The 24,421-nt window shown below is 38.4% G+C and overlaps 1 long non-coding RNA gene across 1 annotated transcript in view; it reads left to right on the top strand.

The window, feature by feature from the left end:
• Positions 1–5,803: 5,803 nt before the first annotated feature.
• The window catches only part of LOC117975470 (uncharacterized), a 59,107-nt gene continuing 40,489 nt past the window's right edge, over positions 5,804–24,421 (top strand). Inside the window, exon 1 of the long non-coding RNA XR_008620432.1 lies at positions 5,804–6,919. This is a non-coding gene — a long non-coding RNA (uncharacterized LOC117975470). The remainder of the gene's footprint in view (positions 6,920–24,421) is intronic.

Genomic DNA, 24,421 nt, shown 5'->3' with positions numbered 1-24,421 from the left:
AGGAGTAATCGTATAATTATGATAGGTAATATTTTGCCCATTTTATAAGAGACAACAATTTAAAAGCCTGTGGGTTTACTGGGAAGTGTATTTCATTATAGCATCCCTTCTCTTAGCCTTTGTGAACTTGAATCATTATATTTGGAAGTTTAAAATAATCCCTATTCACAAACTTTTATTTCTTATAACATTATTCTACTTGTAATTTTTGGCATTCTTGGATAATTTTGTCCTGTAATCTATGAATTTGTGACCCAGGAATACATGCATGTCTTTGTAAAAAGAGAGAAGCTGACTGGGCACAGTGGCTCACACCTGTAATCCCAACACTTAGGGAGTCCGAGGAGGGTGGGTCACTTGAGGTCAGGAGTTCAAGACAAGCCTGGTCAACATGGTGAAACCCTTGTCTCTACTAAAAATAGAAAAACTAGCTGGGTGTGGTGGTGGGTGCCTGTAATCCCAGTTCCTGTGAAGGCTGAGGCAGGAGAATATCTTGAACCTGGGAGGCGGAGATTGCAGTAAGCTCAGATGGCGGCACTGCACTCCAGCCTGGGTGACAGAGCAAGACTCTATCTTAAAAAAAAAAAGAGAGGGAGAGAGAAGCAAAAATATAGTAACCATTGTAGGGATCTTTGTGGCTTGTAGTAAAAATAAGTCATCTCCCACGCAGGGTATTTCAGTGTCTCTTTTGAAGGAGTTAATATTGCTTAACACTCTAATTTCCTTTCCTACTCTCTGGGCTCTGGACAAAAATACACCATTATTTCTCAGAATACTTGGACAAGTTTTATGAGCAAATTGGTTCTTTAAAAAGTGACACTAAATAAAATAAAAAATGGTAGTAGAAAAGATGTAAAATCGTGTTGTGTCATGTAAACATTAGGATTGGTTTCTCTTTCATTTTTGAATTATAAAATTAGGTGAACTGCAGGGCCCTCATCCACTTTCCAGTTGAGAATTGTCATTACAGTAAACTCAATCCCTGATAATCTCCTAATAAAAATTCAACAGTATTGCTAAAATGTATGCACATACCCCAAAATTAGAGAATAGTTGAGAAACTTTGTGATGTTATATATGACAACAATTAAAATAGTCCTCAAAATTAAAACTGATTTGACTATTCTCATGTTCCTGTTATCATTCACTTAATAAAAATAAAATATTTCCCTGGCTATTTCATGAATCTTAAGGATTCCTGGGCTTAAAGGATTTAATTTTCATTTCATTCTCCCATATTGAGTTGATGAGCAATCCATATTTTTGTGGACAAAGGAAGAAATTACAATTAAAAAAATACGCATGTATCACTGAGAAGTTTCAAAAGGTAAATGGCTTTACTAAAGAATGTGATATATTTAAAATACGAAATAGCATTCTATAAAATAGAATAGAAATAGCACTCTATGAAATAGCATTCATAGAGTCATTTTTAGGATAGAAATATCTGACAAATAATAGATATTAAGCTACCTTTCTTAAAATTACAGTCACCTTTTATTTTCATAAGCCCATCACTTTAGGGCAGAGGCATTGGGGATTTAAACGAATGTTTTTGTTTGTTTGTTTGTTTTTTGACAGAGTCTTGCTCCTTTGTCAGGCTGGAGTGCAGTGGCACAATCTCGGCTCACTGAAACCTCTGCCTCCCAGGTTCAAGCGATTCTCCTGCTTCAGCCTCCCGAATAGCTGGGACTACGGGCGTGTGCCACCACGCCCGGCTAATTTTTTGCATTTTAGTAGAGACGGGGTTTCACCATGTTGGCCAGGATGGTCTTGATCTCCTGACCTAGTGATTCGCCAACCTCAGCCTCCCAAAGTGCTGCGATTACAGGCATGAGCCACCGCGCCCGGCCAATGCTTTGGTTGTTAGGAAGGTGGATTTATTTCCATTTATCTCATCTGATCATTCAACTTTAACTCTAGGAGCTGGTGACTTAAGATTTCCAAGCTGCTATTTTATAGGTATAGGTAACTGTGTTACCACTTTCCTAATGCACTTTCTAGTTTCTTCTTGGACGGGGACTGATTCAGGAGATTAATGATTTGAGGTTAAAAGTTGGGCAGTGAGAGACTTCAGTATGAAAAAAAGCATGAATCAACCAAAGTAAGTTTTTCTCACAGGTTAACATTTTCAAACAAATGGCTCCACTATTCATCTATGCCTAATAATATAAATAACATGTTTTCTACTTAGTATATGATAAAGAAGGTATTTTAAAAGTAAATGAAGTTCCCCCCACGCTGGAAGCCTTCTTGAATTTAAACACCACTGATCTGAATTTAAAAACAAGGCTTAACTCATCCGACAGAACATAACCTGCCCTTTCTCTGAGTTGTATCTAACCTCCTTTATAAACTGATACTGTTTTCTCGGTTATTTAGCTTGTCTTTTTCTATCTATAGTTTTCTTTCACTCCTCTGTGTCTCTGCCAGTCTTTAGTGGCCAAACTTTCTAGCATGAAAATCAAGGTGGGTCAGATGCAGTATGAAGAGCAGTGGATGGAACAAAAATGGGAGTCACTGAAGGTGTAGTAGACGTTGGGTGATGGGGTCCATGGCCTGTTGCTTTCTGGCTTGTGTTGTTTTGCTGTGATGATGTTTTTAGTGGCATGTGCATTCATTCTGTGTGTGTGTCACCTGTTAATTAAAAATCACCTCAAGCTGATTGAAGGAACAATGGGATCCCTGATGTTGTTTTCAGAAATATATGAAATAATTAGTGAAAAATAATAAACGTAAAATGAAAGAATTTATAAATTACACTCTCTTAGACTGAGACCCAAGCCTAGTAAAATAATTGTAAACATTCGCTTGTGAAAGAATTCTGTTTCATATCCACAGTAGAGGTCATTTTCCTTTTTAGGGACTTTCTTGACGGTAAATGTACAGCAGTTGATATTATCATGACTGTGAATAGAAATGACTGCTGAGAAGCAGCACGGTGAGAACAGGTTCACACTTCCTGCCAGTGCTACTGAAGACTTTTTGTACTTGTCCACTCTGCTCCTACTAGAAGTCAAAACTATAGGGCCAAGTGCCTCACTTCATTGGAGAACTACATCTTCTCATAGTACTAAATGTAATAAATATATCTTTAGAAATTCTGAAAGTAAAATGTGATGTTGAATATAAAGCTGTACTTCTTAGCATTGCATAGCTGTATTTTCTGTGTTAAGTACAGCCAGCAAAATTTGTTTGCTAAAGCTAATTCTTTACTGAAAGGAAACTGAAAATTTAAACATGAGTACATAGAAGGATGGACTTGAAATCTTATATACAGTTGTATAGTTAAAAATTAAAAGAGGGCTTCACTGTTTTCTATATTTATTTTTTCCCATTGTTGTAGGAGATTCTGTCCTTTTATCTTAGTGATGTGGGTGAATTATTTAGTTCCCTGATTTGGCTAAAGCTGTTCATGACTTGCTACCTTACCCATGAATGAAACTCTGTGCTTGTCAAGGAAGCATGAGTGCCAACTTGAAATGCCGAATAAATGTCAAGCTAGTCTTTTCCAATTTGCATTTTATTTTGCTTTTATGACACTAAGTATCTAATTTTCTAATTTGATTATCTTCCTTGAGTAACTTGGTCATATTTTTAAATTTGATGTAAAATTTAAACCTTAGGGCTATCCTATCCCTAATTACTCTTTAAAAGATCTCTTTTTAATTTGATTACAAAGAAACTTGAAATAATTATACAATAACTATTATAAATGGGACTTCTGCTTATAATCCTTTTTTTTTTTTTTTTTTTTTTTTTTTGAGACGGAATCTCACTCTGTCACCCAAGCTGGAGTGCAGTGACGCAACCTCAGTTTACTGCAACCTCCACCTCCTGGGTTCAAGCAATTCCCCTGCCTCTGCCTCCGGAGTAGGTGGAATTGCAGGTGCACGTCGCCACTCCAGATAATTTTTTGTATTTTTAGTAAAGTTGGAGTTTCACCATGTTGGCCAGGCTGGTCTTGAACTCTTGATCTCAAGTGATCTGCCCGCCTTGGCCTCCCAAAGTGCTGGGATTACAGGAATGGGCCACCATGCCTGGCCTTCTGATAGTCTTGTTTCCTGCTTTTTATTGCCCTTGTCTGATTTCTGATGCTTGCATGTAAATTTTGGGGGTTTTGTTTTGTTTTGTTTTTGTTTTTTGAGATGGAGTCTCCTTCTGTTATCCAGGCTGGAGTGCAGTGGTGCGATCTTGGCTTACTTCAACCTCTGCCTCCCGATTCAAGCGATTCTCCTGCCTTAGCCTCAGGAGTAGCTGGGATTACAGATGTGCCCTATCACGCCCGGCTAGTTTTTCGTATTTTTAGCAGAGATGGGGTTTCATCATGTTGGCCAGGCTGGTCTCGAACTCCTGACCTCAAGTGATCCGTCCACCTTGGCCTCCCACAATGCTAGGATTACAGGCGTGAGCCACCACGCCCAGCCGCGTCTAAATTCTTGTAGATTTGTTTCATTCACAAAATCTGATTGTTGATTTAAAGAGCTAATATGCTCTCTGAATGTTCTTTTTCAGTCATGATCTGCTATTTTTAAATGAATTTGTAACTTGTAGGATGAACTGGCATCTTTAAAAGAACAACTAGAAGAAAAGGAATCTGAAGTAAAAAGACTACAAGAAAAATTGATTTGCAAGATGAAAGGAGAAGGGATTGAAATTGTTGATAGAGGTAAGAAGATATATTTCACATTTATCATCTCATTTTGTTAAAGTCCTCCAAAATCTGTAAAAGAAACCAATGATAGTCAATGTGTAGTTTTAGTATCAAAGAAAGAGCAGCAGAATCCAGCCAGGCCCAGAACCACAGGGGATTCTCTAAGACTCTTTTCTGTGACTGGAAATCCATTAACTTCCTCTTCAGCAGCTGGAAAAGGGGAATTCTATACTTTATTTGGTGTTTAAGATTACTAGACTGTAAATTCTCATCACAAGAATGGACTTGTCTCAATTGAAATGCAAGGGAATTTATGCCAAAGGAGTTAAAAAGAACCATCCCTGTGTCCCAGGATCGTTGCCCTCAGAACTGAAGTTAGATAAAGTAAGGGACTTTGAAACTGTTCTGCCCTTTTGAGAGAAGAGAAAAATGGCTCTGTATCTTTGGAAAAATTAGTAAAAATTTTATACCAGGGATTGAGCCCTACACCTTTTAGAAAGCAAAAATAGGCTAATTCTGTTTTTGGAAAAATGCATGAATTTTTCCAATTTTTTTCATAACTGAAGAAGTTTGTTCTGAGTATTATATGGACCATCATTTCTAATAAAGTAGGTTTTACATGATAGAAAATAGCCTGAATGAAATTTTTTAAAATTATATTTGGAAATATAATGTGCATAACATCTGGCGACACTAAGGTAAATTTAACCTTTCTTTGTAATTATGAATGATGACTGTGGCACTATGAGATACCAGCCATGTTCTGAGCAAGAACATGTGAAGGATAGGCTAGCATTCTGGAAAAGATGCCATAATGTTGATGAAGGCAGCAGAACTAGACAGCAGAACTTTATGATGATCAGTTTACTCTTTCTTCCCAACTTCTCTAGCAAGGATTGTCTTCAATCTGGAAATGACAGAACAATCACCCTTTAAAATAAGGAAGTGCAATTCAGTGAAGACAGGTAAGATAGTAAGAGAGCATTTAGTTACATTTTAAAATGAAATCATTAATTTGAAAGGGTCATATATACCTATGGTAAGAATGTAAGCCAGAGCTGGCAGCATCTCTGTCCTACAGAGAAATCCTGTCCCTGGAGTAGGATTGAATGAAGCCAAGAAACTGAAAAAACTGCAGATGGGGCAAAGAAAGAGTCCTGGAGACTCAAGTCCATTAGATTGCAGGACCATTCGTGCCCTTTTAGATTTTTTTTTTTTCTCAACTGAGTTCCAGTTGAGTTTTTTCTTTTAGTAAAAATGCCTGAAAAAAATAGTAAATTTATAGATGAGAATTCTGATGCTCAGAGGGGTAAAGCAACTCACCCAGGTTACAGGCAGGAAGCAGCAGAGCCAGGTTTCTAACTGAGGTTTCTCTGAGCCACAAACGTGTTTCTCTTTCCATTTTTCCTCTATTGATCAGTAGTTTTCTATGAATCTGTTGTCTAATGAAAAGTACCTAGGTCCTCTAGGAGAATCCTCCTACTGTTATTGTTTCTAATTATCTGTTCATCTTTCAGTTAGAAGAACATCCATTCTTATATTGATGTCTTGTGGCAGAATGTGAATTTCTGCCTACAGTGCCCACAATGGCATCAAACCTATTATTATGTTCAGGTCAAGATTCAAACTCACAAAACTACCATAAACCTCTTTGGCATCAGATTCACTCAGAGAAACATGGGACAGGGCTGGGCGTGGTGGCTCGTACCTGTAATCCTAGCACTTTGGGAGGTCATGGAGGGCAGCTCACTTGAGGTTAGGAGTTCGAGACCAGCCTAACCAACACTGTGAATTTTTGTAAAAATACAAAAATCAGCTGTGCATAGTGGCAGGTGCCTGTAATTCCAGCTATCAGGGGCTGAGGTGGGACGATCATTTGAATCTGGGAGGTGGAGATTGCAGTGAGCCGAGATCGTGCCACTGCACTCCAGCCTTGGTGACAGAGTGAGACTGTCTCAAGACAAAAAAAAAAAAAAAAAGAAGAAAGAAAAGAAAAATGAAAACATGAGACAGGAACCACAATTAACTACAGGTGGTGTCAGGTGTCCCTCCAAATTATGCAGCTGCCCCGAGACAACTCAAATGCATGAAGGTGTGATGCATATGAGGCAAGTGCAGGAACCACCCTGAATTAAGGTCTCATTCCCTACAGGAGCCAATATCACCTGTAACAAACTTCAGATGTGTCATTTCTGGCATTACTACACATACTCAATTAAAACAGTCAGCACATTCAAGGATGCTAGAAGCTACAATCTTCATCAGGTATTTATGGCGCATTTATAGTTCCTCCCACTCCAGATGCAATTTCCAATCAGAGATCCTTTTTATTATAAGCAGTGTTGCTGAGTAATACTGTTAACATAGCACTCTAATCTGGTTCTAGGGGAACAGAACTAGAATGTTAACTAAAGGTAAAATTCATACACAGCAGAGAAAAGATTTTGTTAACTCTTAACCCAAAATGCCCCACTGATAGCAGGTTTGGCTATATGGTTTGCTTTAACCAAAGGAATGCAAGAGGAGGTGACTTACACCACCTCCAAGCAGAAGGCTTGTGAGCCATTGCATGATTCCACTCTTATTCCTTTCCCTCTGCTGTGAGACAAGGGTAGGGGTAATACCTTCAGCTTAGGTCTCCAAGAAATGAAAAAGATATTTGGAGAAGAGCCATAGAACAAAGGTGCAATGGATCCTCAGTTGTTACGAAACCTCCAAGAGAGAGAAACATTTATTGCTGTAAGCCATCACTAGTCAGAGGACTGGTGTTTACTGCAGAATAACCTATTTCTGATTAGTACATCCCTTTTGGAAAGATATAGGATGGGTTTATCATTCTCCTACCAGGAGTCCAGCTAAGCCAGCTAGCCCTTCAGTATGTGACAGCCTTAATTCTGGCAAGAATCCCCAACTCGAGTCTGATGGAAAGTTGTTTCCTCTTATCGAGCAGTTTTGATGTTAGAACAGTCCAAGTAATGCCTGAAGAAAAATAATGTATATAGATTATGATGATTTATAGCTCTAATTTGTCTTCTCCTTTGTGTACTCAGGGTTCAGTCAAGAGACAGGAACTATGCAGAGTTACCTGAATACATATAATTTTTATTTTTTATATTTATTTATTGAGACAGAGTCTCATGTACTCTGTGGCCCAGGCTGGAGTGCAGTGGTGTGATCTTGGCTGACTACAATCACTGCCTCTTGGGTTCAAGCAATTCTCCTGCCTCAGCCTCCAGAGTAGTTGGTACTACAGGCGCCCACCACCATGCCCAGCTAATTTTTGTATTTTTAGTAGAGATGGGGTTTTGCCATGTTGGCCAGGCTGGTCTGGAACCCCTGACCTCATGTGATTGGCCCACCTCAGCCTCCCAAAGTGTTGAGATTACAGGCGTGAGCCACTGCGCCCAACCAATAAATATAATTTAATGTAAAGAATTGTCAACAGGCCAGACACTTGAACCCAGGGTGGGGAGGGTGGAGGTTGCAGTGAGCTGAGATTGAGCCACTGCACTCCAGCCTGGGTGACAGAGTGAGACTGTCTTAAAAAAAAAAAAAAAGAATTGTCAATGAAATATAAAATTGTCAACCTGGTAACCAAAAAGGTGAAAAGAAAAATCTAAGATATTACAGAGGTAGCAACTGCAGGGAACTCTTAATAGCCTCTAGGTCTGAGGGAACAAAAGTAAGAGGCTGGAATTCTTAAAATGTAGAAACTTAGAGGAGCAGCGGCATGAAGCTGAAACTCAGACATCTGAGGAGAAAGGTGCTGCTCAGTTGGTGGTTTTGTCTCTGAGTTTGGAGGCAGTGTCTCTTGGAGCTGGGATCTGTCTCTGAAGAGGGGTTTGGTGCTGGTGTCTCTTGGTGGGGAGGTGGGGTGCAGTCCAGTTATTTCTGCAGGTGGTAGGGAAACTGAAAACTGGATCCAACTGCTGCTATGGTGAAGCAGAGTTAATAGGGTGCCAGTAGCAAGAACCACAAGCAAACTGGAAGCTCACAGGATGAAGTGTGTCCCTCCTTCCTCTTCCCACATTTCAGTCTCCCTCTAGCACCCCTATCATCAGAGCTTAACAGAGAACCAGCTAGCAAAGCTGAAATGGGGTGTGGAGAGACCCAGCAAACCTCACTGATCAGTGCACGGGGGCACCTGGCTAAGGCGTGAGTGAGGGCTGTGGTTCAACCTGTGCTCTCCTTGTCAAGCGCTAAGTCCTTGTGTGGGGCTATGTCAGCCAGGAGGAAGAGGCATCTTTTTCAAATTCACACAGAGGTGTCATGTAGGCTAGCATACGCACTGATGCAAGGATCATTAATAGTCTTCCTTCCATCTTCTAAATGGCTCTGAAGAGCATGTATCTTTTTTTTTTTTTTTTTTTTTTGATCCAGGGTCTCACTTTATCACCCAGGCTAGAGTGCAGTGGTGCAATCATAGCTCACTGTAGCCTTGGCCTCCTGGACTCAAGCCATCCTCCCACCTCAGCCTCCTATATTCGGGAGCTGGGACCTCAGGCATGCACCACTCTGCCCAGCTAATTTTTGTATTTTTTGTAGAGATGATGTCTCACTATGTTGCCCAGGCTGGTCTCAAGCTCCTGGGCTCAAGCCATCCACCTGCCTCAACATCCTAAAGTTCTGGAATTGCAGGCGTGAGCTACCAAGCCTGGCTGAAAAGCATGTATTTTTATTGTAATATTCCAGGCAAACTTACATGCAACCTTTTGCAATTTCATATATAGCCCTCCCTTATGTACCATCAAATATTTATGTGGATTTGTTTGAATTGGTTTCTGCATTCTTCCACCGATTCTCTTGCTACTGGCACCGCGGGTGCCGTTTTTTATATGCAGTGTAGGTTTAGTTCTCTCCTTTCTTATATTCTGGACTTCCAACTATGCAACCATAATAAGTCTTTACTGCTTCCACTGGCCTCTTTCTTATTTTTCCTTCCGTTGTCTTCACTAGAGTTGTGTTAGGAAGCAACTTTGCTCTTGGTCCTTGTCCCTTAGGCAGCCTTAACATATTCTACAAAATGTTCAACATTTTCACTAATGATCTATATGAAGGCTTTGAAGAGATTATTTTTAAATTTGTTGATGACACAAAAATAGGAGGGTTAGCTAAAATGAGATTCCTAATGATCTCCACAGACTGAAATGCTGTGTTGATAGCAAAAATATGAAATTTATGAGATAAGGGGAAAAGCCAGTAGAATTTAAAATAAAGATAAAAATTAGAGTAAAATAACTGAAATAAGACAAACCTCTATTTTTTTAACCTAGTACCAATATGATTTATGTGATAGTTTTAGAAAAGAATCATGCCATTTTTGTAATAGCCACACAATAGCTACTCAAGGTTTACAGAATTTGATATTTGACAAAAATTTGAATCAAATAATAATCCAGAAATAGGCCAAGGGCGGTGGCTCATGCCTGTAATCCCAGCACTTTGGGAGGCCGAGGCCAGCAGATCACTTGAGGTCAGGAGTTCAAGACTAGCCTGGTGAACATGGCGAAACCTCATCTCTACTAAAAATACAAAAATTAGCTGGGCCTGGTGGCGTGCCTGTAATTCCAGCTACTTGGGAGGCTGAGGCAGAATTGCTTGAACCCAGGAGGCGGAGGTTGTGGTGAGCCAAGATCATGCCATTGCACTCCAGCCTGGGATGATAGAGCAAGACTCCATCTCAAAAAAAAAAAAAAAAAAAAAAAAATCCGTAAATAGATCATTAATTATAACCAAGAAAAAAGTGCTGTCATTTTTGCTTCCTCAACTACTTCATGAAAACCCTGAGAAAACACAGTAAATTATATAAAAATATAGTTATATGTAGGTATACAACAAAATATTAATGGTGGTTATATCTGGTTCAGGATTGGTAAGTTTTTATTGTAGTTTACTACTGAAAATCTTATTTTCACCATAGGACATGTATTTGCTTTGTAATAAGAATAAACTTTAAAAAAATAAAAAGAGGCTGGGCACAGTGGCTCACGCCTATAATCTCAGCACTTTGGGAAGCCAAGGTTGGAGGATTGCTTGAGACCAAGAGTTCAAGACCAGCCTTAGGGACAAAATGAGACCCCATCCATACAAAAATTTTAAAAATTATCTGGGCATGAGGCATACACCTGTAATTCCAGGTATTCAGAAGGCTGAGTCAGGAGGATTGCTTGAGCCCAGAAGTTCAAGGCTGCAGTGAGCTATGATTTGCACCACTGCACTCCAATCTGAGCGACAGTGAGACCCTGTTTCAAAATGAATTAAAAATAAATAAAAGCAACAGATAAAAGCAACCAAGTAAAAAGAGATCAAATATATTTGGAGTTTTAGAGAAAGTCTGATATAAAAGTATTTTCTGGCTGGGCATGTGGCTCACACCCATAATCCCAGCACCTTGGGAGGCTAAGGCGGGCAGATCACTTGAGCTTAGGAGTTCAAGACCAGCCTGGGCAACATGGTGAAATCCCATCTCTACAAAAAATACAAAAAATTAGCCAGTTATGGCGGTGTGTGACTGTGGACCCAGCTACTCGGGAGGCTAAAGTGGGAGGATCGCCTAAGCCTGGGAGGTGGAGGCTGCAGTGAGCTGAGATCACACCACTGCACTCCAGCATGGGCGACAGAGTGAGACCCTGTCTCAAAAAATAAATTAAAAGTATCTTCTTCACAATGATTTTAAAATAGTACTAAAGCAACAAGTAGAAATAAAAATTATCTAAGTTGTTCCATTTAATGAAACATAAGTGAGTAGTAATTTGATATATAGTTACAGATTTCCAAAGAGGGTGAAAAAGAATAAATTGGAATCTGTAATAGCAATATTGTGGAATAGATTTGCAAATAAGAATCAATGAAACATTTTTATATAGAAAATATTTGAAAAAGATAATTTATTTGACAGAGAAACAAAATGGCGAAAAAATGCTGAGAATTTTTTTCACTCTTTTTCTTTCTTAATTAGATACATGGAAACAGCCAGGTAACAAAAAAGTACTCTGTATAATGCTTCAATGAGATATGCTAACCATTTTCTATGAGAAAAGAAGAAACACTTTTGGTCAGAAAATGGGTTCAGATGAAATTTTGTTCTGCTCACCTTTAGAATTAATAGTGTGGTTGGCTTCCTGCAATGTTTTTATGAAAGGAAATTAAATCTTAGGCTCAGCCTCATTTTCGTTCTTGATGCCTTGTTTTGTTTGCCCAGGGAAGCTCTCCCTGTCCCCTACTCTAAGTGAGGGTCCACTCTCTGAGACTGTTCTTTTTTTCAGAACATGAACCTCAGTTCATAATTCTGCCTCCACTAATGTGATCATTTGATTCATACCTGAGTACCTCATTTGCCTATCAGCTCCATAAGTGTGTGAGCTGTGCCTGTTCATGCTCACCATGCGTGGTATCCCTAGAGCCTAACCCAGTCACTGAAACATCGTAGGCACTCCATAAGTATTTGTGAATCAATACATAAATGGATGAATTAAAAATTTTAAAGTAAATAATTGGAATGGATTATGGAGACAGTAGAAAAAACTTAGTTAACTTTTTAGGTACTGTGAGAGAATATCTTTAAAATGTTTCTTGTGGATTTAGCAGAAGATAAAAGGGCAATAAATTTAAGGGGAACTGCATATGAGAAAGAATATGAAAAACTACCAATCTTCCAGAAAAAAAAAAATCTGGTAATTTCCTTACATAGAGTAAAAGAGTTTTAGTACTTTCTATTCTGAGTTCTATTTGAATATTTTTCTCTTTTTATATGGTATAAGAGGGCTGTTTTCTTGAGTAAAATATTTTATTAACCTAATATCGTTGGTTAATCAAATGTCTTCATAGTGTAAGATTTGAAATAGAAAGCCACGTTGAGTCTTTCAATACATAGAGAAGCTAGATTACAAGAGAAAGAGGCTTTGCCTCACTTTTTTTTTTTTTTTAACCTCCTTGTAGTTTTCTGGGCTGTCCTTACAGATTTTTGGTTCATAGATTTTCTAAGTAAGATTTTTGACATATTATATATCTTTTATTCAATACTTCTAATAAGAAGAAAAAGATACCCTTTCCTCACCGTCTTACAACTTTGAAAAAAATACTGTAAGATTTCCACTGTGGTGTGAAAAGTTTTATTCACTCTAGAAAACTGGGTCATCTTCTTTAAAGAACCTTTTTTTCTAAATCTGAGAACAGATTTAAGGAAAGCAAAGCAGAAAGTTTTCAATAATCCAGTGGGAATTCCTCTTAGAAGCAAGATAGCTAGAGAAGATGATTGCACAGACTTAGCAAGGTTAAAACGGGTATTTCTAATATGTAAAAAATGTGTGAGTTAGAAGGTTAACAGTTGATTCGACAAGTGGCAGAAATGGGTTTTTTTCAGTTCTGTTGGGGAACAAAAATCAGACGACATCCCTCAAATCTGTACATTTTAAACATATCAAATTATTAGTTTCCTGTTGTACTGTATTTTGGCTTTTAGGTTTATGATTCTTAGTATGAGAGAGGAAGGATAATCTTCAACATAGTTAAAAAAAAAAAAGGAGGAACACGCAAATATTTTACTTAAGCCTGAGATGAGATTGGAAGAAACCAACAAGTCCGTTTGAGGATAAACAAAGTCACACTTGAAGAAGGGCAAAAATCAGAAGTGACCTAATAAAATCTCCCTAATAACAGTAATGGTAAGGTGATATTATATATAACTTTTCTCTCTGGCTCCTGGAAAATTTATCCAATCTAAGTAGTTATCTATCTTGCCTCACAAATAATCCCTTAAAACTTTTTATTTCTGTTATTTGCTAGATTGAGAAAACATAATTAAAAATTATTTTATCTGTAAAATATCTACCTCAGTTCTCAAATTTAGTATAATGAGTTGTTTTAAAAGTCAGATTACATAAGACAAACCAACACTACACTACTTCTCCACAACTAATGTATGATAAAAATGAGAACAAATGATTAAAATATATAAGCTGATAAATGCAAAATTGTTTAAAATACCTTTTATATCTTATGATATCTAAGGCAATGGGCTAAAATAGCTCTTCCTTGATAACTTTGAGGTTAATGAAAATTGTGATTATATTTAATTAGAGGAATTCAGTATATTTCTTCATTTTCCTTAGAGATTTCCATGGAAAGAAAATAAATTTCCACAATCATAAATTTATGTTTTTATTAAAATTCTTAATTTCTTTTTATTTATAAATCACAAATGTTCTTGGAGACAATTTAGAAGATCTAGATTTAAAAAAAAAAAAAAGAAGAAAATAAAAACCACTCATCATTTCATCACCCAAAATAACACTGGGAGCATTCTGGTATCTATCTGTTTAGACTTTTCTTTTGCTTTCTTCTATAATACATATTGTTTCAATAAAAATTGAATCATAATGTACATTATTTTATGTAACCTGCTTTTTCCACTTAAACACATATTGAAAATAAATTTGTATTTTACTTTTTAAAATTAAATACTTAATATTTAACAATTTGTTTATTGTTGGACATCTAGATTGTTTATAATCTATGATGAAGATACTTATTATTATTATTTTATTTATTTATTTTTGGAAACGGAGTTTTGCTCTGTCGCCCAGGCTGGAGTGCAGTGGCGTGATTTTGGCTCATTGCAACCTCCATATCTCGGGTTCAAGCAATTCTCCTGCCTCAGCCTTCCTAGTTGCTGGGACTACAGGTGCACACCACCAAGTCTGGCTAATTTTTGTATTTTTAGTAGAAACAGGGTTTCACCATGTTGGCCAGACTGGTCTCAAACTCCTGGCCTCAAGTGATGTGCCCATCTCAGCCTCTCAAAGTGCTAGGATTACAGGTGTGAGCCACCACACCCAGCCTGAAGATACTTATTACATATGTTATTTATATAAACAGCATTAAAAATCACTAACAATTTTTTTCACTAAATTTATGGGATATAAATCCTTCTGATTTTGGAGAGAAAAAGCAAGTCAGGATTAGACTTAGGTAAAATTTAATTTAGCAACATTTATGTAGTAATTCCTGCCAAGCACTATTCTAACCCCTTTAGAAATATTAACTTATTTAATCCTAATAACTCTCGGAGATATGTATTGTTCCTATTCCTATTTTATGATGGGAAAATGAGGCAGAGAGAGTTTAGGCAACTTGCTCATTGTCATTGTCATAGGTAGTAAGGGGTAGAGCTAGTCTTGCATCAGGCTCATACTCTTAACCATTCCCTTACAAGGCCTCTTTCTGTTATTTTGGGTAATCTGTGAAGTGGGGTTTGTGAAGTTAATTGGGAAGCCTGGGGGGTACCTCAGAAAGATAACTTGATAGGCATTAGGAAGGATTTTGATATTAAAGGAAACTGGAACAGAACACTTGGCTTATTTTATTAGAATCAAAAACAGAAAATCATATCTGAGGATTGGTATCCTTCTGTTTTCAAATCTTTTGTGATTTTCTAATGCAGCATTCCAAAATATAATGATTGTGCAGAATGTCATTTTAAACTTTCTTCTATCATTTTCCTGTAAAGAAAATCTACTGAATATAATTCATTTAATGAGAAAAAAATTATAAACTGCATTTACAGTGATGTACTCTCTTAAATGTTTGCCCAAAAGTTTGCTATTTAGGCTTGAGTAGAGTTAATCCTAAGAAATCCTGTGCTCATATAGAAGCAACGACATAATACTGTTTGTTTTCCATCAAAGTCAGTGAATATAAAGATTAACTTAAAAGCAGCTGTCCTAAAAGCAACCTCAAAATAGGCAGTTAAAACCAGCGGAAGACCTGGCCCACTGTTACAATGAAACATGCTCGGAGGAACTAAAGAAAGCTCCAAGGACAAAACTCTTTAGAAGTCTCCGGGGTTGCATGGCAGGCCTATTTACAAGAGGGATTAGTTGTTTTGAGGAAGAACAAAGGCCCCTTCTTATGCTCACTGAGGCTGCTCTTCTGTGGGAAATTTTGCTGTTACAGTTACAGGGACTGGAGTTCTCAACACTGTTTAAAACAAGCAGCACTATCGAAGGAACATACCTCAAAATAGTAAGAGCCATCTATGACAGACCTGCCACCAATATCATTCTGAGTGGGCAAAAGCCGGAAGCATTCCTCTTAAGAACTGGAACAAGACAAAAATGCCCACTCTCACCACTCCTATTCAACATAGTACTGGAAGTCCTAGCCAGAGCAATCAAACAAGAGAAAGAAATAAAAGGCATCCAAATAGGAAAAGAAGTCAAACTATCTGTCTTCCCTGACGATATGATTCTATACCTAGAAAACCCTGAAGACTCTACCAAAAGGCTCCTGGAGCTGATAAACAACTTCAGTAAAGTTGTTTGGATACAAAACCAATGTACAAAATCAGTAGCATTTTTATACACCAGTAATGTTCAAGCCAGATCAAAAATGCAATCCCATTTACAATAGCCACAAAAAATAAAATACCTAGGGATACAGCTTTAACCAAGGAGGTGAAAAATCTCTAGGAGAACTACAAAACACTGCTGAAAGAAATCAGAGATGACACAAACAAATGGAAAAACATTTCTTGCTCATGAATTGGAAGAATCAATATTGTTAAAATGGCCATATTGCCCAAATCAATCTACAAAGTCAACACTATTCCTATCAAACTACCAACGTCATTTTTCAAAGAATTAGAAAAAAACTATTCTAAAATTCACATGGAACCAAAAAAGATCCTGAATCGTCAAAGCAATCCTAAGCAAAAAGAACAAAGCCAGAGGCATCATATTACCTGACTTCAAATTATTCTATAAGGCTACAGTAACCAAAACAGCATGGCACTGGTACAAAAACAGACACACAGACCAATGGAACAGAATAGGGAACCCAGAAATAAAATCATACACCTATAACCAATTGATCTTTGACAAAGCTGACAAAAATAAGCAATGGGGAAAGGACTCCCTTTAATAATGATGCTAGGATAACTGGCTAGTCATATGCAGAAGAATAAAACTAGATCCCTACCTGTCACCATGTATAAAAATTAAGACTGATCAAATATTTAAATGTAAGAACTCAAACTATAAAAACCCCAGAAAAAAAATCTAGGAAATACCATTCTGGACATCAGCTTGGGCAAGGAATTTATGGCTAAGACCTCAAAAGCAATCACAAAACCAAAAATCGACAAGTGGGACCTAATTAAACTAAAGAGCTTCTGCCCAACAAAAGAAACTATCAACAGAGTAAACAGACAACCTACAGAAATGGGAGAAAGTTTTCACAAACTATGCATCAAACAAAGGTCTAATATCCAGAATCTATAAGGAACTTAAACATGTCAACAAGCAAAAAAACAACTCCATTAAAAAATGAGCAAAGGACATGAACAGACACTTCTCAAAAGAAGACATACAGGTAGCCAACAAACATTAAAAAATGCTCATCATGACTAATCATCAGAGAAATGCAAATCAAAACCACAATAAATACCATCTCACACCAGTTGGAATGGCTATTATAAAAAGTAAAAAAATAATAGATGCTGACAAGGTTTCAGAGAAAAAGGAACACTTACACATTGCTGATAGGAATGTATTAATAAATTAGTTCAGCCACTATGGGAAGCATTTTGGAGATTTCTCAGATAACTCAAAACAGAGCTACCATTCAACCCAGAAATCCCATTACTGAGTATATACCCAAAGGAAAAGAAATCGTTCTACCAAAAAGACACATGCACTTGTATGTCCATCACAGCACTATTCACAATAGCAAAGACATGAAATCAACCTAGGTGCCCATCCATGGTGGATTGGTTAAAGAAAATGTGGTACTTATACACCATGGACTACTATGCAGCCACAAAAAGAACAAAATCATGTCCTTTGTAGCAACAAGGATGCAGATGGAGGCCATTATTCTAAGAGAATTAACACAGGAACAGAAAACCAAATACCACATGTTCTTACTTACAAGTGGGAGCTAAATATTGGGTACACATGGATACAAACATAAGAACAATAGACACTGGGAACTCCAAGAATGGGGAAGAAGGGAGAGGGGCAAGGACTGGAAAACTACCTATTGGGTACTATCCTCACTACCTGGGTGAAGGGGTCAGTTGTACCCCACACCTCAGCATCATGCAATATACCAGTGTAACAAGCCTGCACATGTACCCCATGAGTCTAAAATCAAAGTTGAATTTTTTAAAAAGAAAGAAAAATAGGTTGTGTTAAAGAAAAAAAAAAAAAACTAGCAGCACAACACGTAAAGTTTAATTCGGACAAGTTAATGAGCCTAGTCACTGGTGAACTAAGAGAAAGTGAGGGATTCAACCCAGCAGTGGAACAGGGGTAGGACGCAAACAGAATAAGTGACCCATATTAGCAAGGCATATTACATTTTATCACATCACATCATATTTTAGATCTAGTTGCCTAACTCAGAGGCAACCATAGAAAAATTAAATTTGTTAAACTGAAAAGATTATTTTGCTAGATTCCATTGCCAGTTTTGTTTAGGGGAAGATGAAACCTACCTCAGATGTATTCCCTCGTTATCACTGAAGAGGACCATTCTGGAACCTCCCTATGCTGCTAACGGGGTCATGGTGTGGTTTGAGTCTCCAGTGCACATTGGAAGATGAGGAGGAGTCTGGGTGGGACCATGAGAGGGTTTTTCTACCACTTATCTCAGCAGACAATTTCTTCCAGTCCTAGTTGCTGTCCTCAGCAATCATAGAGTTCACTAAGCATAATTTAAAGAGCCAGACTCATTCAGTAATCTAAAAGAAAGGAAGAGACAACAAGCATCAGCCGAAAGACTCTAAAGAAATCAGACTTAAGTTTGATCAATGTAACATTATGGGTGGTTTAGTTCCACTTCTGTGGGGCTGAAAGTTTGATTACATGGCAAACACGACAAAGAACAAGCTTGGAGAATCTGTGGAGTTGTTATTGCTTGGTTTTGTTATTTGAGGATTCTCTTTCTAAATGTAAGACAGTGAAGTGACATACTCTGAACACAGACCTAAATTTACCCTGTAAGTGGCCTCAAAACGAGAAAACTCAGTCTGAGAACTGGTGAACTGAAAACCAACATAGGAGAAGAAGGCGCTCAAGAACGCATCCAAGCAAATGTTTTCAAAGATGTTTTTATTACTGTTACTTTTTCAAAAACAAAAACAAAAGGGAAGAGGATCCTTCTGTTTACTCAATCACTCAACAAAAATTTATGGTCAGCTAACTGCCCGGAACATCAGAGGTGAGTAAGACAGGTCCCTGCCCTTATGTCCTTTAGAGTCCCTGGGGAAGCAGACTCTGTCAGAGACCTGCCCTTCCTGTTGTGGCCACCTCTATCACACAGAGCTGGGTCCTGACTTCTGTTTGCAGTGTAGGTTTTCAGTAACTGACAGAATACAATAGCAGCTACCATTGATTGCTGCTTACTAAGTGCTTTACAAATGTGATGTCTCTTAAATCCTTGGAACAACTAGGCCTGAGGTAACCTATAGGGGCCTTGTGCAAACTATAAACAGAACTTCTGCAAGATAGATGCTGTCCAGTGATCTGAGCTCAGGTGGGATGCTAGTCCCTTCTCACCTCTTCCACTAGGTTCCCTTGTTCACAGGCTGTACAACTGTACTTGACATGCCCATCAAGAACCTAGTTAAGATATCATCAGTCTCATTTTACAAAGGAGGAAACTGAGGTCCAGAGAGGTTAAATAACTTTTCCAAAGTCATACTCTCCGGAAGTGACAGAGCCTTGACTCAAAGCTGCATTTGTTTGTTTCTGAAATGCTGTTGTCTTTCTCCTATTCCAATTTGGCTTCTTGTTGTTTTGCCAAGGCTTACCAAATCTCCCCTTGCTGAGGCAATAATAATAGAGTTCCCTAAGAGCCTATTATTTCTTATGCATGATTTCCATATGGTCTTAGAAGTCTTCTCCTTCTGTTCTCTCCTACTAACATTGTTTTTGTTTGTTTGTTTGTTTTTTGAGACAGGGTCTCACACTGTTGCCCAGGCTGGAGTGCAGTGGTGTGATCACCGCTCACTGCAGCCTTAACCTCCCTAGCTGAAGCAATCCTCTCACCTCAGCCTCCCAAGTAGCTGGGACTACAGGCATGCACCATCACACCTGGCTAATTAAAAAATTTTTTTTTTACAGACTAGGTCTCGCTATATTGCCTAGGCTGGTCTCAAACTCCTGGGCTCAAGAGATCCTCCCAACTTCCCGGCCTCCCAAAGTGCTGGGATTACAGGAGTGAGCCACTACACCCAGCCAACATTGTTAATAATGTCAAAATGCCTATTTTTTTTAAACCGATGGTGTGATTTAAATCCAGATCACTTAAACAATACTCAATAAAAATATTTGTAAGCCCTATATAAATCTGCAAGTAGAGGTAATACACATAAGAATGTTAATACATAAATATATACAAAGGCAATTTAATATTTTTTTTTAAATGGCTTTTCCATTGAGAAGATTTGCCTCACTGCTGTCTTTGCCCACACTATGGTCTTTCAAGGTCACTTGTGAATGGGAGTGTTGTGGGCATCAGTCCATTATCAACGCCTACCAACTTCACCAAGCTGACCTGTCTGTGAGTCAAGCTTGAGTTCCTCTCCTCTGTTAGCTAGTCATAGAAAAACCACCATGAAGTCATGGGTGAGAGCCAAGGAAGAGATGTCAGTCGGTGCCACAGCAGGGGGCTTAGGGAGCCTGGCCACCTTTCCTGCAGCTTATCTGTGCCTTGTGCACCTGCTCAAGCACATTCTCCAGTGTACTGCTTCTCTCTTACATTAGATTCCGGCTGAGCCCACCTATCCTTGTAACTTGGGGCTTTGAGATCATCTGGCTCATGATGAACTGTTCTGGCCATATGGCCACTTGGTGTCCTGTGGTGAGGTCCTCAGCCTATAGGGGCCCAGTAGCCTGCCAGGAGCTGCATTCCACCAGTGTGGAATGTTCCACAAGCAAAACCAAGGGAGCCTAACGAGTGGTGTGCTTCTTTCTTACAAGTAGGCAGTGAAAGATGCAGCAAACTACTTTTTACTTTGAAGGGGCCATCAGTACATGTCCTGTCCTAATCTGGCAGGCCTCTGGATCTTCATAGGGTTAATGTTGTGCCCTCTGGATTATACATATCTATGAAGGCATCTACAGTACATGCCACATCTTGCTCATTATCATGTATCCTCAAAATAGTAGACCAATGTAATTTTTGTGAAATGACCAGATAGTATAGATCCCTATGACAGAAAATAAGAGAAGAACTAATATTGTCCTGGGGCAATCCTGTGAATTTATACCATTGCCATTTCCTGCTAATGCAAACTGCATTGATCCTCTTTTTTGATTGGTATGAAAAGACTATTTCATCAGATCAATGATGGCATACTACATACTAGAGGCTGTATTAATCTTCTCTAGTAAAGATATCACACCCAGTGCAGTAGCTGCAATTGGGACTACTCCTTTGTTAAACTAAAAAAGTACACAGTCATTTACCATCTGGTTTTTATAGATGCGAGAATGGTAACTCAATGGGAGCAACTACCCTTGCATCCTTTAAGTCTTTGAGGGTGGCTGTAATCTCTTCTATGTCCCTTGGAGATGTGATATGGTTTTTATTTACTATCTTGGCTGGATGGGGATTTGGCAGTTTCAGGGGCTTCCATTTGGCCTTTTCTGTTACAATTGGTCTTACTCATGGGACTTATAACATTCTAATTAACAAGAAAGTCACAGCTTGAAAAACTAGATATTTCCATCTCTAATGTTATACAACATTATATTATATAAGGTGCATGTATGCTCACCCTCTCACCTCCTCCTTTTCACTTCAGTTACATTTCAGCAGCTCACTCCAGCTGCTCTGTCAAGCTGTTGTTTTCTGCCCTGAGGCTTCTCTGCTGTAGTCAGTGGGACACCTGCAGCAGCCTTCTTAGCCCTTCTGTCAAATGTGCAAATCTGGAAATAGGAGGAACTGAACACCTTTGACCAGTGGGGAGAGAAGCCATGGATAAATCCTTCCATCTTATCTCCCTCAGGTAGACAATGATGAGGTTTATTCTACATGGCTCTTTGGAAGGATTTCTAGAAAGAACACCTCAGTTTCCCATGGTGGTGGTCAGCTTTATAACCCATCCTTGATTTGGCTTTCCTTCCAGCCCAGTGTCACTCTTCCAACTCCCCCCTCCTATTCCTTGAGATCACTTACCAAATAAAGCAGCTGTTGTGAGATCTAGTTTCAGGATCTACACTGTGAGCTTGGTGTGGCACTTTTATATATAGAATTTATACATGTTGTTGTACCAAATCAGAAAACACATGTAGGCACTTCAAAGAAAGAATCATGCAAGATCCTACTATCTAGACATAGCTTTCTAGACTATTGTTTATGCATCTATTTTTCGAAAAATGGGAAGTACAGTAAGTAAAGTATTTTTGCTTTAAGAAAAAGTATTTTTTGTATTGTAAACATCTTATGTATTGTAAACATTTTTCGTTCATGGTGAGAACATTAAAAATCCTCTTTTTTTTAAGCTGTTTTGAAATATATAATAAAGTATTACTAACTATGGTCACCAGGCTATGCAATAATGGATCACTAGAACATATTACTCCTAACTGAAACTTTGTACCACTTGACCAATCCCTCCCCTTTCCCCACCACCTCCACCCCCACTGGCCTCTAGTGAGATCTCGGCTCACTGCAACCTCCGTCTCCTGGGTTCAAGCGATTCTTGTGCCTCAGCCTCCTGAGTACCTGGGATTTCAGGCGTATGACACCACACCCAGCTAATTTTTGTATTTTTAGTAGAGACAGGGTTTCACCATGTTGGCGAGGCTGGCCTTGAACTCCCAGCCTCAAGTGATCCACCTGCCTCAGCCTCCCAAAGTGCTGGGATTACGGGCGTGAGTCACCGCACCTGGCCTTACCCTCTACTTCTACGAGTTTGACTTTTTTTAGACTCCACAAATAGGTGAGATCATATGGTATTTGTCTTTCTGTGCCTGGCTTATTTCACTTAGCATAATGTCCTCTAGTTCATTCATGTTGTTACAAATGACAGAATTTCCTATTTTTTTTTTTTTTAGGATGAACAGTATTCTATTGTGTATATATACCACATTTTAAAACTCACTCATCTGTTGATGGATATGCTGGATGTTTCCATATTGTGGCTATTTTTTGTTTGGTTGGTTTTGGTTTTTATTATACGTTAAGTTCTGGGATACATGTGCGGAACGTGTAGGTTTGTTACATAGGTATACATGTGCCGTGATGGTTTGCTGCACCCATCAACCTGTCATCTACATTAGGTATTTCTCCTAATGCTATTCCTCCCCTAGTCCCCCACCCCCTGACAGGCCCCAGTGTGTGATGTTCCCTTCCCTGTGTCAATGTGTTCTTATTGTTCAATACCCACTTATGAGTGAGAACATGTGGTGTTTGGTTTTCTGTTCCTGTGTTAGTTTGCTGAGAATGATGGTTTCCAGCTTCATCCATGCCCCTGCAAAGGACATGAACTCATCCTTTTTTATGGCTGCATAGTATTCCATGGTGTATAAGTGCCATATTTTCTCTATCCAGTCTATCATTGATGGGCATTTGGGTTGGTTCCAAGTGTTTGCTATTGTGAATAGTGCTGCAATAAACATACGTGTGCATGTGTCTCTATAGTAGAATGATTTATAATCCTTTAGGTGTATACCCAGTAGTGAGATTGCTGGGTCAAATGGTATTCCTGATTCTAGATCCTTGAGGAATCACCACACTGTCTTCCACAATGGTTGAACTAATTTACAGTCCCACCAACAGTGTAAAATTGTTCCTATTTCTTCACATCCTCTCCAGCATCTGTTGTTTCCTGACTTTTTAATGATTGCCATTCTAACTGGTGTAAGATGGTATCTCATTGTGGTTTTGATTTGCATTTCTCTAATGACGAGTGACGATGAGCTTTGTTTCATATGTTTCTTGGCCACATAAATGTCTTCTTTTGAGAAGTATCTGTTCATATCCTTCACCTACTTTTTGATGGAATTGTTTGTTTTTTTCTTGTAAATTTGTTTAAGTTCTTTGTAGAGTCTGGATATTAGCCCTTTGTCAGATGGATAGATTGCAAAAATTTTCTTCCATTCTGTAGGTTGCCTGTAGACTCTGATGATAGTTTATTTTGCTGTGCAGAAGCTCTTTATTTTAATTAGATCCCATTTGACAATTTTGGCTTTTGTTGCCATTGCTTTTGGTGTTTTAGTCATAAAGTCTTTGCCCATGCCTATGTCCTGAATGGTATTGCCATTCAGGCATAAAACTTCTAGGGTTTTTATGGTTTTAGGTCTTATGTTTAAGTCTTTAATCCATCTTGAATTAATTTTTGTATAAGGTGTAAAGAAGGGGTCCATTTTCAGTTTTCTGCATGTGGCTAGCCAGTTTTCCCAACGCCATTTATTAAATAGGGAATCCTTTCCCCATTGCTTGTTTTTGTCAGGTTTGTCAAAGATCAGATTGTTGTAGATGTGCAGTGTTATTTCTGAGGGCTCTGTTCTGTTCCGTTGGTCTATGTATTTGTTTTGGTACCAGTACCATGCTGTTTTGGTTAATGTAACCTTGTAGTATAGTTTGAAGTCAGGTAGTGTGATGCCTCCAGCTTTGTTCTTTTTGCTTAGGATTGCCTTGGCTATACGGGCTCTTTTTTGGTTCCATATGAAATTTAAGATAGCTTTTTTTCTAATTGTGTGAAGAAAGTCAATGGTAGTTTGATGGGAATAGCACTGAATCTATAAATTACTTTGG

This window comes from Pan paniscus, chromosome 10 (genome assembly GCF_029289425.2).
Source record: "Pan paniscus chromosome 10, NHGRI_mPanPan1-v2.0_pri, whole genome shotgun sequence".
Classification (NCBI taxonomy): domain Eukaryota; kingdom Metazoa; phylum Chordata; class Mammalia; order Primates; family Hominidae; genus Pan; species Pan paniscus.
Note: the sequence above shows the minus strand (reverse complement) of the source record. Positions and strands in the feature narration are given on the sequence as shown.